The following is a 14375-nucleotide window of genomic DNA, read 5'->3' on the forward strand; positions in this document are numbered from 1 at the left end:
AGCGGGGTCTACGTCCCGGAGCCACCACCGAGGATAGATGCCCACCCGGACCCTCTCCCATGGAGTCAGGTTTTCCGGCCGGAGTCCGGACCTTTGGGGGGATACTGTCACGCCCTGACATTAGAGAGCCTTTTTATTTCTCTATTTGGTTAGGTCGGGGTGTGATTTGGGTGGGCATTCTAGTTTTTCTATTTCTTTGTTGGCCGGGCATGGTTCCAAATCAGAGGCAGCTGTCTATCGTTGTCTCTGATTGGGGATCATACATAGGCAGCCTTTTTTCCACCTTTAGTTTGTGGGATCTTGTATGTGTATAGTTGCTTTCTGCACTGCATGTAGTGCAGAAGGTGCCGCATGGTTTGTTTTTGTATTTTGTTGTTTTTTCGGTGTCATTTAAATAAAAGAAAGATGGACGCCTACCACGCGGCACCTTGGTCCAATCCATCTCTAAACAAACGTGACAAATCGTCAGAAACTGCCACCTTGGCAATTAGGTAGGTCTAAAAATGTGTACTGCAAGGAGGTCCAAATACCACTATTTATCACATTTAAACTATACTGTTCCCTCCTAAAGCTGATAATTGTAAATATGAATTTTAGAATTTTCCAAAAATGGAATTGCAACAAAATAATAAACATATTGACGCCAATAATTTAGATATCCCTTTTCTCCACTAGATGGAGACGAATCACCATGTAGGCAGATAGGCCACCCTGTGACGTTTGCAGACGTACACTATAGTGCTATTCAGTTTGATTCACCATAGTCATAGACTTTATTCTTATCTTCATGAAATGTGTGAAAAGAAATAGGTTTACTATTCAAAACATGTATGACAATTCCTATACCTTAACAGCGATACATTAATTACCGGTATGTATTTCTATAAGAATATACATTTCCTTTAGCAGAGCATTCAAATCAAGTGTTGCTGTTGGTAGAGAATATGATTTGACGCCAGATTTTATTGCGCTTTTTTGTCCCTGTTTAGTACCGGTAGTATATCACACAAGTTTGGGAAAGTGGCTCATGCGATGCCACTTGATTCCTGGTTATTAAAGAGACTGTAACGTTGGATGGGTACAATAAAGGATCCCGCCGTTACCATCAACAAACAAATAAAAGGTAAACGCATGTTAATAGATTAATAGGATTTAAATGCGTTAGCTATGCTTGAATGAAGAGTAAGTAGTTAGCGTACTTCTCGCTGTTGCGATGGTAACACACGCTAAAGCAGCAGTGTGTTTTGTTTTGACAAGCCTCTGCAGTTTTTTGCTAATAACTAACGTTAGGTAATCTTCATTAATAATGTGTGATTATGTAGCTATATGTTACGTTTTGTGGAGGTGGCTACATATAATTGAATTAATTCGAGATTAATGTTAATCTAGTTCAGGGATGGGCAACTCCAGTCCTTGGGGGCCGGAGTGCCGGTGTCACACTTTTTCCTAGCAAATAGAGCTGATTAAACTAATTGCATTCTAAACTGAAGATCATGATTAGTTAATTATTGGAGTCAGGTGTGTTAGCAGTTGCTGGGACTAACGTTTGACACCAATCAGGCCCCCGAGGACTGGAGTAGCCTATCCCTGATGTAGTTAATGATTATTTTGAGGAGTCCTGTAAATTAGCTTGCTTATTGCTAACGTTAGCTCTATTTCATCAGTGAACTGTGTGTGGGGAAAAAAAGTTCCATAATAGGCCTAAAACTATTTCCCCAACATATTATATTGTAGATAACTAGCCAGTGGTGTAAAGTATTTAAGTAAAAATACTTTAAAGTACTACTTAAGTGTTTGTTTTTGTTATCTGTACTTCACTATTTATATTTTTGACTACATTCCTAAAGAAAATAATGTACTTTTTAATCCATACATTTTCCCTGACACCCAAAAGTACTTGTTACATTTTGAATGCTAAGCAGGACATGAAAATGGTCCAATGCACACACTTATCAAGAGAACATCCCTACTGCCTCTGATCTGGTGGACTCACTAAACACAAATGCTTCATTTTTAAATTATGTCTGAGTGTTGGAGTGTTCCTGCCCGTTGTTATCTGTACAGTTGAAGTCAGAAGTTTACATACACTTAAGTTGGAGTCATTAAAACTCGTTTTTCAGCCACTCCACAAATTTCTTGTTAACAAACTATAGTTTTGGCAAGTTAGGACATCTACTTTGTGCATGACACAAGTAAGTTTTCCAACAATTGTTTACAGACAGATTATTTCACTTACAATTTCAGTGGGTCAGAAGTTTACATACACTATGTTGACTGTGCCTATAAATAGTTTGGAAAATGCAAGCCGAAGAACACCATCCCAACCGTGAAGCATGGGGGTGGCAGCATCATGTTGTGGGGGTGCTTTGCTGCAGGAGGGACTGGTGCACTTCACAAAATAGATGGTATCATGAGGGGGAAAATGATGTGGATATCTTGAAAAAACATCTCAAGACATCAGTCAGGAAGTTAAAGCTTGGTTGCAAATGGGTCTTCCAAATGGACAATGACCCCAAGCATACTTCCAAAGTTGTGGCAAAATGGCTTAAGGACAACAAAGTCAAGATATTGGAGTGGCCATCACAAAGCCCTGACCTCAATCCCATAGAAAATTTGTGGGCAGAACTGAAAAAGCTTGTGCAAGCAAGGAGGTCTACAAACCTGACTCAGTTACACCAGCTCTGTCAGGAAGAATGGGCCAAAATTCACCCAACTTATTGTGGGAAGCTTGTGGAAGGCTACCTGAAACATTTGACCCAAGTTAAACCGTTTTTAAAGGCAATGCTACCAAATACTAATTGAGTGTATGTAAACTTCTGACCCACTGGGAATGTGATGAAAGAAATAAAAGCTAAAATGAATGATTCTCTCTACTATTATTCTGACATTTCACATCCTTAAAATAAAGTGGTGACCCTAACTGACCTAAGACGGGGCATTTTTACTTGGATTAAATGTCAGGAATTGTGAAAAACAGAGTTTATATGTATTTGGCCAAGGTGTATGTAAACTTCCGACTTCAACTGTAGATAAAAAAAAACAAGAACATTGTGCCGTTTGGTTTGCTTAATATAAGCAATTTGAAATTATTTATACTTTTACTTTTGATACTTAAGTATATTTAAAACCAAATTTATTTAGACTTTTACTCAAGTAGTATTTTACTGGTTGACTTTTACTTGAGTCATTTCCTATTAAGGTATCTTTACTTTTACTCAAGTATGACAATTGGGTACTTCTTCCACCACTGTAAGTAGAAAACGAACTATCTGACTTCATTTGCTGACAGAAAGCTGTTAAAAGGAATCCTTCAAACACCATTCAATCAGTGCACTTCAGCTCAGAGCGCTTTGAATGTTTTTAAACATCACACACATTAAAACACTACTATGCAGGTTTCATGCCAGATAATTATATTTAGCAGGAACAGGTCATAGAAAGTTAATTGCTGCTTTTATGAGGTTTAAATAATTATGTGTTTCAAGCAGCTGGGTATTGGCTCCTCCTGCAATAATGCCTTTCTTGGTTAAGAATGTAACGTTCTTGTTTCATGGCTTCCTCTAATGACACGTTTGAATAGGCTAGGCCCATAGAATTAGAATAGTAATGGTAATTGAATAAGATCTCTATGGCTAGGCTTATCAGTCTAAGATTCACTACAGTAGGCGGTGGGCCGAAAAGCGTGGAGTTGATCGATCCCCGTCGAGGGAGGAGCTGATTTTTATTTTATTTTATTGTAATGTATATGACAGTGAAACAGTCTTATGACTATAAAATGTTTTGGCACCTTAAATTCTTGCACAAATGTTTGATGAAGACTGAAATAAGATCAATATCTGTTTTGAGTGCACTTAAAATATGCAGCATGCAATGTGAATTGTCTTGATCGTTTGAAGAGGTAACTCCGTTGACTCAATGTTACAGTCTGACTAGCCTACCCAGCTACTGTACATGTAAATTTGCCTGCTCAGGAAGCTAGTGTTTCATTAGCTATCTGTCGGTGAATTCAAATTTTTAATCATGTTTTGGCATGGTTATGTCTCATTTCAAGTCACTATCTACAGGCGTTGCCCTTTACACCTGTACGGGTTGAAAATGGCAGATTTGGACACTGATAAGTGGCTAAATTGGAACGCAGTAGCTGTACAATAACATGCTATACATTACTGCAGAGCTCAGGTTTTCCACGGGTTTTGACTGACAGCCGTTCTGTCTTGAGCACCACGTGCAACAAGAATTTGCCCCTATCCCTCCCACTGATTGGGCAACTTTTGCAAATGTTTTGTTGTCTGAGTGAGGGAAATGCTGTATATTACAAGGACTGTATTTACTTTGAAAGACGTCGAGGATTATAATAAATACCGCTTTGATGTCATACAAGCAAGCCAAACACCCGCGAGTCCAAATGTGCACTTCACGTTTCCATATCATAAAACTCATGTCATATACAGTGTCACTGTTTATGATCACTATGTTTGATGTACTGTTAGATGATGACATGGTGTTATACCTTGGCTTGTCTTGAACAGAATAAGACTATATGTGTTGTATTGTGAAGAAAGTTTGCAGCGGCTCACACATCTAAATGCACTTAGGACTCCATTCTATGAGCACCAGAATTACCATCTGCTTCTCTGAATTGCCTTGAGAAAGCGTAAAGCGTAAATCATAGTCTACTGATGCTGAGATACTATAGTCCAGTGCCCCTTGTGACATAGCTACACGGCTCTGAGACCACCACACACTGGAAACGCACAGCCTGATCGAGCACCTCCCTCCCCACAATTCCCAACCAACGCAGTTCTGGTACGCGTCTTCTTCATTTGAATGTGTTGACAGTTAGAGAAATTGCTTGAGCTGCACTGAGAATTTAAAGTATGAAAGCCTGTTATTCTAGGACACTGCTGTGCATACGCGTATGCATTTTGGACTATGATAAACACAACACTGTAAGATCATATATTATCATTTTGCTAGTCATGTTGGCAATACAATAAGCTTTCTAATGATGCCCACCCGACCCAGGTTGCAATTTATAATGGACTCTTTTTGGATTGCGTGAACAACAGTAATTGTGTAAAGGCGAGGACGCAGGGCTGTTTTACAAATAAAACAACCACATGTGAGCTTGCTCTAGTTCCTCATCGGCACAGCTAGGAGAGCTCAAAATAGCACCTTTATAGTTGAAGACTTCTTTAACTCATTAAAATTCATTGAAATTACTTGGTAACTGTTTACACTTTGGAGAGGTGTGTGGCAACATATAGATGTTGCACCTAACCCAACTTTTCCAATAATATTATTATGTTACTGAATGTATCCAGAGTATTTAACTGTGGCAAAGTACAGTAAATCTAAAATGCACATAAAATCAAGTTTTATGTTTGGATTCAGTCTTGCCAGGTGAACTGTTGTGTCCTCACCTTTAGTCATACTTTTCCCATCATCTCTAAACTGTTCCCTTTTCATTGCTACCATGGTTATGCATATGCTTTCCATATTTCTTTCTTAAGAAACATTTCAATTTAGCCCTATCCATACAGGCCAAATCCCATGAGTCTAAGGGTTAAGGAAACATTCAGTCATATAATTTGCATAAACCCCAAAAAGTATAGATAGAAATGTGTGTTATGTATGCTAGAATGGAGGTTTAAAAACTACAGCTGCATATTAGCCAACGTGACATATCCTACACATAGACTATACCTTGCAATACAATCTTCTCTAAAAACAGCTGGGCAAAATGTATACAATGTGCTCTGCAATAAGATGACCACAGTTTGATTTTAAATCGGATGAGTTCTCAAATGTCAGCAGCTGCCCAATGCCATGGTCGGCACGCATAATGTTGAATGCATTTTAATATGAGGTGTGGAGAATGATGAAGAGTCTGCAGGATTATAGAAAAAGCAGTTGGGAAATGAATATTTGAGTTTCAAATGCTAAATGTCCAGTGAATGTGAATAGATTGGTTTAAATGGTTACTTTCCTACTAACTTTCAAAGTTAAGGGTGCCAAATGCTTGCCAATCCATTATTGTACTACTAAATATGACTGAGTGTGATGCATGTTTTCCATAGTGTACCTTTCATGCCTATACATTAGAACAAAGAACTTCCCATTTAATGTTTCACCATTTGAGTATGGAGACAAATAGCAAAGTTGTCTCAGGCAGTATCTGTCATCAACACATGCTTCAGTACCCCCCCCCCCCCCTTTCTCTAGGAGCACTTGTGTGCCCTTGCCCCATAGGTGTATCGAAAGGATACCACCCTGGTCACCAATGTAGACAACCGATGTAACGAGAGAGAAGTGCCTTAGCGGAATGCAATCTTAAGATTGTATAGTCCAAAGACGAGAACTCTACCATCTACGGCAAAAGCCTGGGTTCATGACGGGGACAATGGAGTTCTCATCACGTCATGTTACAATAGTAAAACATTCTGTTTTTCACCTCGTCAAACTGATTCTATATTGAATTGAGTATTTGAGATTCCCTAACAAGCATGTGTATCTGTAGTTGGTGCTCTTCAACTCTAATTGACTGTAAGACAAAACCCACAAAGAAAAGGCAACAGACAAATGCATATGGGGTCTCAATGTCTAATAGTGATGGCATGGCTAGTTCAAACTGCAGTAGGATGGTTCTCCTCACAGGTGAGTGAATCAGCTGAGCCCATGCTTGGTGAATAGCACTTGGTTGATCTCTGGGAGCAGGACACAGGAGAGGAGAGCTGAATAGATCATGGGAGACATGAATGAATCAAAGAAATCACCACAGCAGTTTAGGACCTAGAAATTAACATCCTGACAGTAAAAAAAAAAAGACAATAACTAGGGTAAGGATAGAGGGTGGGTGTTCTGCATTCTATTACATTAACCCTGTCAATAGGCCTAGTTGGAGTCTCAAAATCCCAACCCTAGGCAACACAGTGACTAGAGTCTGGTTTCAATGATGGACTCTTTTGGCATAGAGGAACTACGTAACTGCCTACTCTATAAGGCACAGGTGTCAAACTCATTCCATGGAGGGCCGAGTGTCTGCGGGTTTTCGCTCCACCCTTGTACTTGATTGATGAATTAACATCACTAATTAGTTAGGAACTCCCCACACCTGGTTGTCTAGGGCTTTATTGAAAGGAAAGACCAAAAACCTGCAGACACAAGGCCCTCCGTGGAATGAGTTTGACACCCCTGCTATAAGGGAAGAAAAGATATCTGGGGACTCTCCCAACCAATCAGGAGGAAGACATGCCAGAACGTTGCAGTTGTTCATGCAAACTAGCCACATGTGAAATGCACTCATAAAAAATGATCTGATCTCCATCTTGCTAGCTACTAATTCGTGTTTTTGTTGAAGTGGATATAGTTGTGACTTAGTTCCTCTGTCAAAAGAGTCCATCCTTGAAACCTTACCCTAGTCACTTCTTTTGCCTAGGGTCGGGTTTACGAGACTAGGGATAATGTGGCATTTATTTTTTGGGAGTCCTGCCTTGATGACTCTATTAGCTTTACAAAAATATATGGGACAAGTATTGTAGTCTTAAATTATTACTTGGAATAATGATAGCTAAAGCGCCCTGTCCCAGATTGACATGCTAGTGATAAAGCTACAATATCTACTGCTGCCAACTAGCAACAGGTCTGCTTATTTTAGCTAGCTAGCTACATTGCTAAGGTTAAGTAAAGTTGGGAGTTATTTTACATTGATGGTATCATGTTTCTATAACTAAATAGATTACAAATATTTAAAAACTTGATAGCAGTTTGTCGGACAGAGATCTCTGAGCTGTCACCAGCTGTGTTTATGTATCTTAGGTACAGAGAACATGATTGGCAGACGTGATCAGTAGAGATGGTACCTGGATAGGAAGAGTTTTGATTGATTTACTGTTTAGTACTTGGTAGCGTTTGCCTGTCCAGCTAACGAATATAAAAGTACGTATTTTGAAAACAATTGCAAGAATTAACATGGCCAACAAACGGAAATGTGTTCAGATGAAATACGCAATATGTAAAAGAAAATGTAAAAAAAAATCTCCTCCCTCGCCAGAAGGCGATCATCTCCAAAACTAAAGCAGATCCGATGCTTCGGCCCACCGCCTACAGAGGATAGTGTTGTCCAGAGTCATACTGTATTTAGAGAGTTGGGACAATGAATGCGGTTTCTGTCTGAACGTTCAGCAAGCGTAACTTTCTCCTCCATAACCGCTGTTAAGTGACAATTGACACGTCCGCATTGTGCTGTTTATTTCTAATAGTTTTCAAAACCTATGAAGATGTGCAGTGAAAGCAGACTGTATATGCAATTTGTTGACACCACAACACAGTACGGACTTCTCGAATGCTAATCAATAAAAACGTCTGTTAAATTCGCTGCTATGTTTTGCTTGTTTACAGCGGGTCATGACGTAGGGATTTATCGGAGTCTCTCTCCTATTGGTACATCACTAATTTTCAGAATACAGGCGCTAACATGGCGGCCGTTCTAAAACCTGGCCCAACTCTTAATAAATGGCACTGGTGCTGTCCATAGGGTAAATACATTTGAATTCAGTCACTTTTGACAGCACCCCATTTGGTTTGAATGAAACCATCCATAAATATGTGCCCGTTGTAGAAGTGCTCAGAAAGGGACATTTTCGACTTGAATGCCATAACATTCAAAAGATAAAGGTGCTCAAAGTTGACCCATTTTACATACCCCACCATACCATGAGACATCCATGTTTAATCACTGGAAAAGATAAACAGTTGAGTTTTTCTATAATTTAAAAGCTTACAAACAGGGTTGTCAAACTATTTTATAATTTCTGGTAAAACAAAAAATCTTAATGATTATTTTTATGATTTTTGAAAAATCTTTTTTTTAATGTAAATGATCTTAAAACACATATGTTCACATATGTTGTAGCTAAGCCCCTATTTTACATAATCTAAGGTTTTGGTGTTGTGCCCGCCATCGGTTGAGACACATCTTGCTCTTGAATACAGGGTGGGTAAATGTACTAAAATGGGAATACATTTGAATTTTCAACTCTCAAATGGTACCACAAAGATTGTTGGTGGTCCACACATCAGAGAATGTTGACTCGAATGGGAATATGTTTACAATTTTACTGTCAATCGTCCATAAGAAACCTATTGAAATCATATACATTTAGAATAGAAATGACCATTTCAGTTGACAATCGACAGTGGGTGAACCGGCGGTCATGTTTGGGATAGTAATTAAAGTAAAAATGTAAATGGCATTTTAATTTCAATGGTGTACCAGCCGAATTGCAATGGTCTGAAGGGATAGGTCCATTCTATTAATTATATTTCTACGATTGAAATGACACCACCCTGTATTCAAGAGCATATTGTGTTTCAACCAATGCTGGGCACAACACAATAAACTCTGATGTGAAGTAGGGTCTAAGCTAAAACAAATGCAAATATAATATTTTTTTTAAATCTGAGTTTTACTTGCATTGGAATAAAGGCATAGGGTATTTTTTATCAGTGACGCATTGGGGGAAAAAATGGCAAAAATGAGGAAGTACCAGTGACAGTCTATGCGTAAAGGCGCTCAGCTAAGGCCGAAATCCAGCAGTACTGAGTGGACAGTGCCAAGCACATAGAAATATATTGGTTTAAACCATGACAGAGAGGTGGGGGTGTTCGTTTCATTTGGAAGCTTTTATTTTCATATTTACCACTGTCAAACCTATTTACCAATAATTTTTTTAACAAATAGGAGAATGGCTAAGAGTTTACACATTTTTTGATAATTGATGTTAAATGCTTAAACATTACATGATTTTTATTTTCAATAAATAATAAAATAGTTTGAGAACTCTGTTTTGTAAGCTTTTAAATGATGTCAAACTCAACCGTTTATTTTGTCTGGTGATGAAGACATGGATGTCTCGTGGTATGGTGCGGTATACAAAATGGGTATTTTTGGGTAATTTTGAGTACCTTTATCTCCTGAATGTTTTGGCATTCAGGTGAAAAAAGTCACTGAATACTGTACACATACAGTGATAATGATAGATGGACCTGGATGGCGTTGTCAGATGATTTTCTGCAACTACAAACAGTCCAATATAACACGTTAAGTCCAGTAGAGTTAACTGCCTGTGACACAGTACAGCACATAGCCTAGTTCTTCTAACGTATGGTTTAATGAAATGCACCATCATGATATCAGACACCCTTTGATAAGATCACCATCCTTGCGGGTGAGTATATCCCTCCCGAAGTCTTCAGAAAGCCAACTAATTAATTTCCATTTTGTTATCATCCTTTGATTCCTATTGCATGGATAGTTTGAGGCCTTCTGGCATCTTTTCTTGCTGAAGAATTATGAATGACTGACGTTTAAACTTAGCTATTAGGGCCTAGTTGGTGTTTTGCAAAGATTCATTTGCGGTGTTTACATTCTGAGATGTTTCTCTTTGAGACGTCATTTGAGAATCTGGAATATATCTTTTTCAAGATGCCTTCGTTCAGTTCCTATAGCTTGGGCTAGTGTTATACAGAGGTTAGCCAATATTGTGATTAAACCAATAAGAATTGCTTCTGAATTTGTTGAGCCTTATCTCCTAGCAACATGTAGAGTCCTCTGAGCATGCAAGGCAAATTGATATTCAGGTTCCCCTGTGTAAAGCATGTGCCACCGGCCTGTAGACACTTTCAGTTGTTTGTCACTGGCCTACGCACAATACCCTATAATGGCAAAGTGGAATAATGTTTTTTTTTTAGGTGTTTACAAATGAATCAAATGGAAAGCTGAAATGTATTGAATCAATAACTATTCAACCCCCTTGTAATGGCAAGCCTAAATGTTTTCAAGAGTAAAAATTTGCTTAAGTCACATAAGTTCCATGGACTCATTCTGTGTGCGAAATTCAGTCGAGCAGTGAATTTCAAACAGATTCAACCACAAAGACCAGGGAGGTTTTCCAATGCCTTTCAAAGAAGGGCACCTATTGGTAGATCAAAAAACATTTATAAAAAAGCAGACATTGAATATCCCTTTGAGCATGGTGGTGAAGTTATTAATTACACTTTGGATGGTGTATCAATACACCCAGTCACTACAATGATACAGGCATCCTTCCTAACTCAGTTGCCGGAGAGGAAGGAAACCGCTCAGGGATTTCACCTTGAGTCCAATGGTTACATTTAAACAGTTACAGACAGGGTGTAAATTACGGGGGAGCCAGGGGTGGCTCAGCTCCCATTGAGACGTTAGCTCTCTTAAGTGCAACAAAATTCAAATTTGGGGGATGGTCTCTAAACAATGCAAATTTAACCATTCAACTATTTGTTTCAAATGTAGTGGTAAATAGGTTTTACAGTGGTAAATATGAAAATAAAAGCTTCCAAATGAAACGAACACCCCCACCTCTCTGTCATGGTTTAAACCAATATATTTCTATGTGCTTGGCACTGTCCACTCAGCACTGCTGGATTTCGGCCTTAGCTGAGCTCATTTACGCATAGATTTTCACTGGTGCTCCCTAATTTTTGCCATTTGTTTTCCAATGTGTCCTAGATTTAAAAAAATGACCTATGCCATTATTCCAATGCAGTAGATCTAAATATTGATTTATCATTGTTTGCTTTTGTCAGTCAGCTGTTAGAGCGCTCATTGTGTTGTTTTTCAGGTCCGTGCGGGTACTGGTGTTCTCCATGCCATCCTTGGCCAGAATTAGGAGACCATTTTTTTACCTTTTATTTTCTATCAATATTTGTTTTCTTTCCCGGATCAGCTGCTGATGGTCGACAATATCACTAGCCTACAGCTAGACACCAATGCGCATCCAATCCAGCCAACAGAAAGGCTCGCTATCTGTTAATGACAGTAGGCCTGTAAGGTGACTCTTTTGGTTAGAAAAGTTCAGTTAGAAGCATTCGATTTTGCAAAGGCATAGACCTATAACTGTCTTCACGGTGAAACATAATGAAATGTTACGTAGGCATACTTGCATTGCATTTTCCGAGTTCTCCAAGATTCATGATTCGTACAGGGTTTAAGTTCAATGTTCTAATTAAATTGTTAAATGTTTAAAAATGACAATTAACACTGTCATTAATGTAAGGAAAGAAAGGTGGTGTTTTATGTCACACAATCTGTGAAGACTCCAAGCATTAACTCATGTGTAAAACATGTTTTGATTCAACTCATGTATTATATTGAATGTAGGCTACCTGTTCTGCGTGTATTTATGTGTGTAAAATTGCCTCAGCTGAGAGGGCAATAAGGCACTAAAGTAATACTGTTAAAATATGGAGAAGCAATTAACTTTTTGCCCTGAATACAAAGTGTTATGTTTCGGTCAAATCCAATGCTACACATTACTAAGTACCACTCTCCATATTTTCAAGCATAGTGGTGGCTGCATCATGTTATGGGTATGCTTGTAATCGTTAAGGACTGAATTCGTTTTTCAGGATAACAAAATTAACGGAATGGAGCTAAGCACAATCAAAATCCTAGAGGAGAACCTGGTTGAGTCAGCTTTCCACCAGACACTGGGAGACAAACTCACCTTTCAGCAGGACAATAACCTAAAACAAAAGTACAAATCTACGCTGGAGTTGCTTACCAAGAAGACAGTGAATGTTCCTGAGTGACCGAGTTACAGTTTTGACTTTAATCTGCTTGAAAATCTATGGCAACACTTGAAAATGGCTGTCTAGCAATGATCAACAACCAATTTGACAGGGCTTGAAGAATTTTGAAAATAATAATGGGAAAATATAGTACAATCCAGGTGTGCAACGCTCTTAGACTTACCCAGAAAGACTCACAGCTGTAATTGCTGCCAAAGGTGATTCTAACATATATTGACTCAGGGGTGTATATAATGTAAATAAGATATTTCATTTTCAATATTTTAGCTAAAATTTCTAAAAACATGTTTTCACTTTGTCATTATGGGAGAGGAAAAAAATCAATTCAATCAATTTTGAATTCAGCCTGTAACACAAGAAAATGTGGAATAAGTCAAGAGGTATGAATACTTTCTGAAGGCACTGTATCAGACATGACCTGAGAAGACAAAAGGAATTCTTGGAAGGCCCACTAAGTGGCTTGTTTACAGGGTGCTACATACTTATGGCTGCAGAGTGGAGGAACTAAAGGCACCTTACATTTCTTTCAAGTGCCCATCAATTGAAGCTGTCAGGTAATTCAGTATAATGGATACGATTTTAAGCAGATATTGGATGTCTGAATGTTCAGCTTGGCAAAGACAGGTCCATGGTTCCTTCAGTTCAGACTGATTGCTCCGCCAGGCACAGTTCTCAACAATAAACACACTCAGCACAGATACTGTACTGCACAAAGGCATACCTTTTTAGAGGAAGTCAATTGTAACCAAGGAGAGCTTGTGGCCGACTCAAGACTATTCTTTTTTTGAATTAACTTAAAAAGTCTTTAGTTTGACAGTCTCATGGCATTGACAAAGGAAATGTGATTTGCTCATCAATCAGTTAAATCTGTCTATATAATGTTATTCATCCCATAATTCAGTGAACTAGACTGCCTCAGTATTGTCATTCTAGACATGCAAAGCCTTCCCTCATCAGGTAATGTAATTCCATGCTTCATTAGTACTGTGAAGTTTATCATTTGTCATCAAAGCCAGCTGTCAATAAATAATTAAGTTGCAGATGAGGAGAATGAAATATTTTGGCTGAAGGAAGGAAGATTGCTGTCTACATTTTAATTGCATACACACATGGTGTGTGTGTGTGTGTGTGTGTGTGTGTGCGCGCGCTTATCCAAGGTTTTAATTAGCTGTGATGTGGCTACAAAGCAACACCTGTTCATAGTCTGCCTACTTTTTGAGCTGTACTTTCACCTTCAACAAACATAATTATTTAGCATATTTACACCTATAGAAGAAAACAACATGTAGGCTGGACAGACAGTTCAGGCACTGCTCCCCTTTTCATCTGAATGAAAATAATTAGGAGCCTAACTGCAAAACTGGCATTTTTTCTTGTTTATTACAGTGTAAAAATTGTGGAAGAATCAAAACTATCGATTTTATTTAGGCCTACACCTTTCTGTTGCCACACAGACCATGAAAGTGCGATGGCAGTGCATGTTGAAGACAGAAGAAAGAGATGGAGGGGTGGAAAGCGAGATAGAGATCTCCTCTATCTGGTCCGGAATTATCTTTGTGTGTCCAGGCATCATTCCAATGTCACATTTTAATTTGCATTCCAAGCTGAAACACTGCATCTCCCTTGCAGTCAAGGGAAACAATGTGCATTTCCATCCACAAACAATCAGTAAATAAACTATAATGGGGTTCTGACAGTTATGTTTGAGAGGATTGAAAAAGCAGAGAGATTGATTGATGACATTC

General features: G+C 38.6%; 1 protein-coding gene across 1 annotated transcript in view; it reads left to right on the forward strand.

The window, feature by feature from the left end:
* The first annotated feature begins 709 nt into the window (after positions 1–709).
* Positions 710–14375, forward strand: part of LOC129834710 (serine/threonine-protein kinase 33-like) — a 31093-nt gene continuing 17427 nt past the window's right edge. The window contains 2 exon segments of the mRNA XM_055899944.1: positions 710–871; positions 990–1123. The gene's annotated coding sequence lies outside the window, so the exon portion shown is untranslated.

The sequence above is a fragment of the Salvelinus fontinalis genome, chromosome 35 (assembly GCF_029448725.1).
Source record: "Salvelinus fontinalis isolate EN_2023a chromosome 35, ASM2944872v1, whole genome shotgun sequence".
In the NCBI taxonomy this organism is placed as follows: Eukaryota; Metazoa; Chordata; class Actinopteri; order Salmoniformes; family Salmonidae; genus Salvelinus; species Salvelinus fontinalis.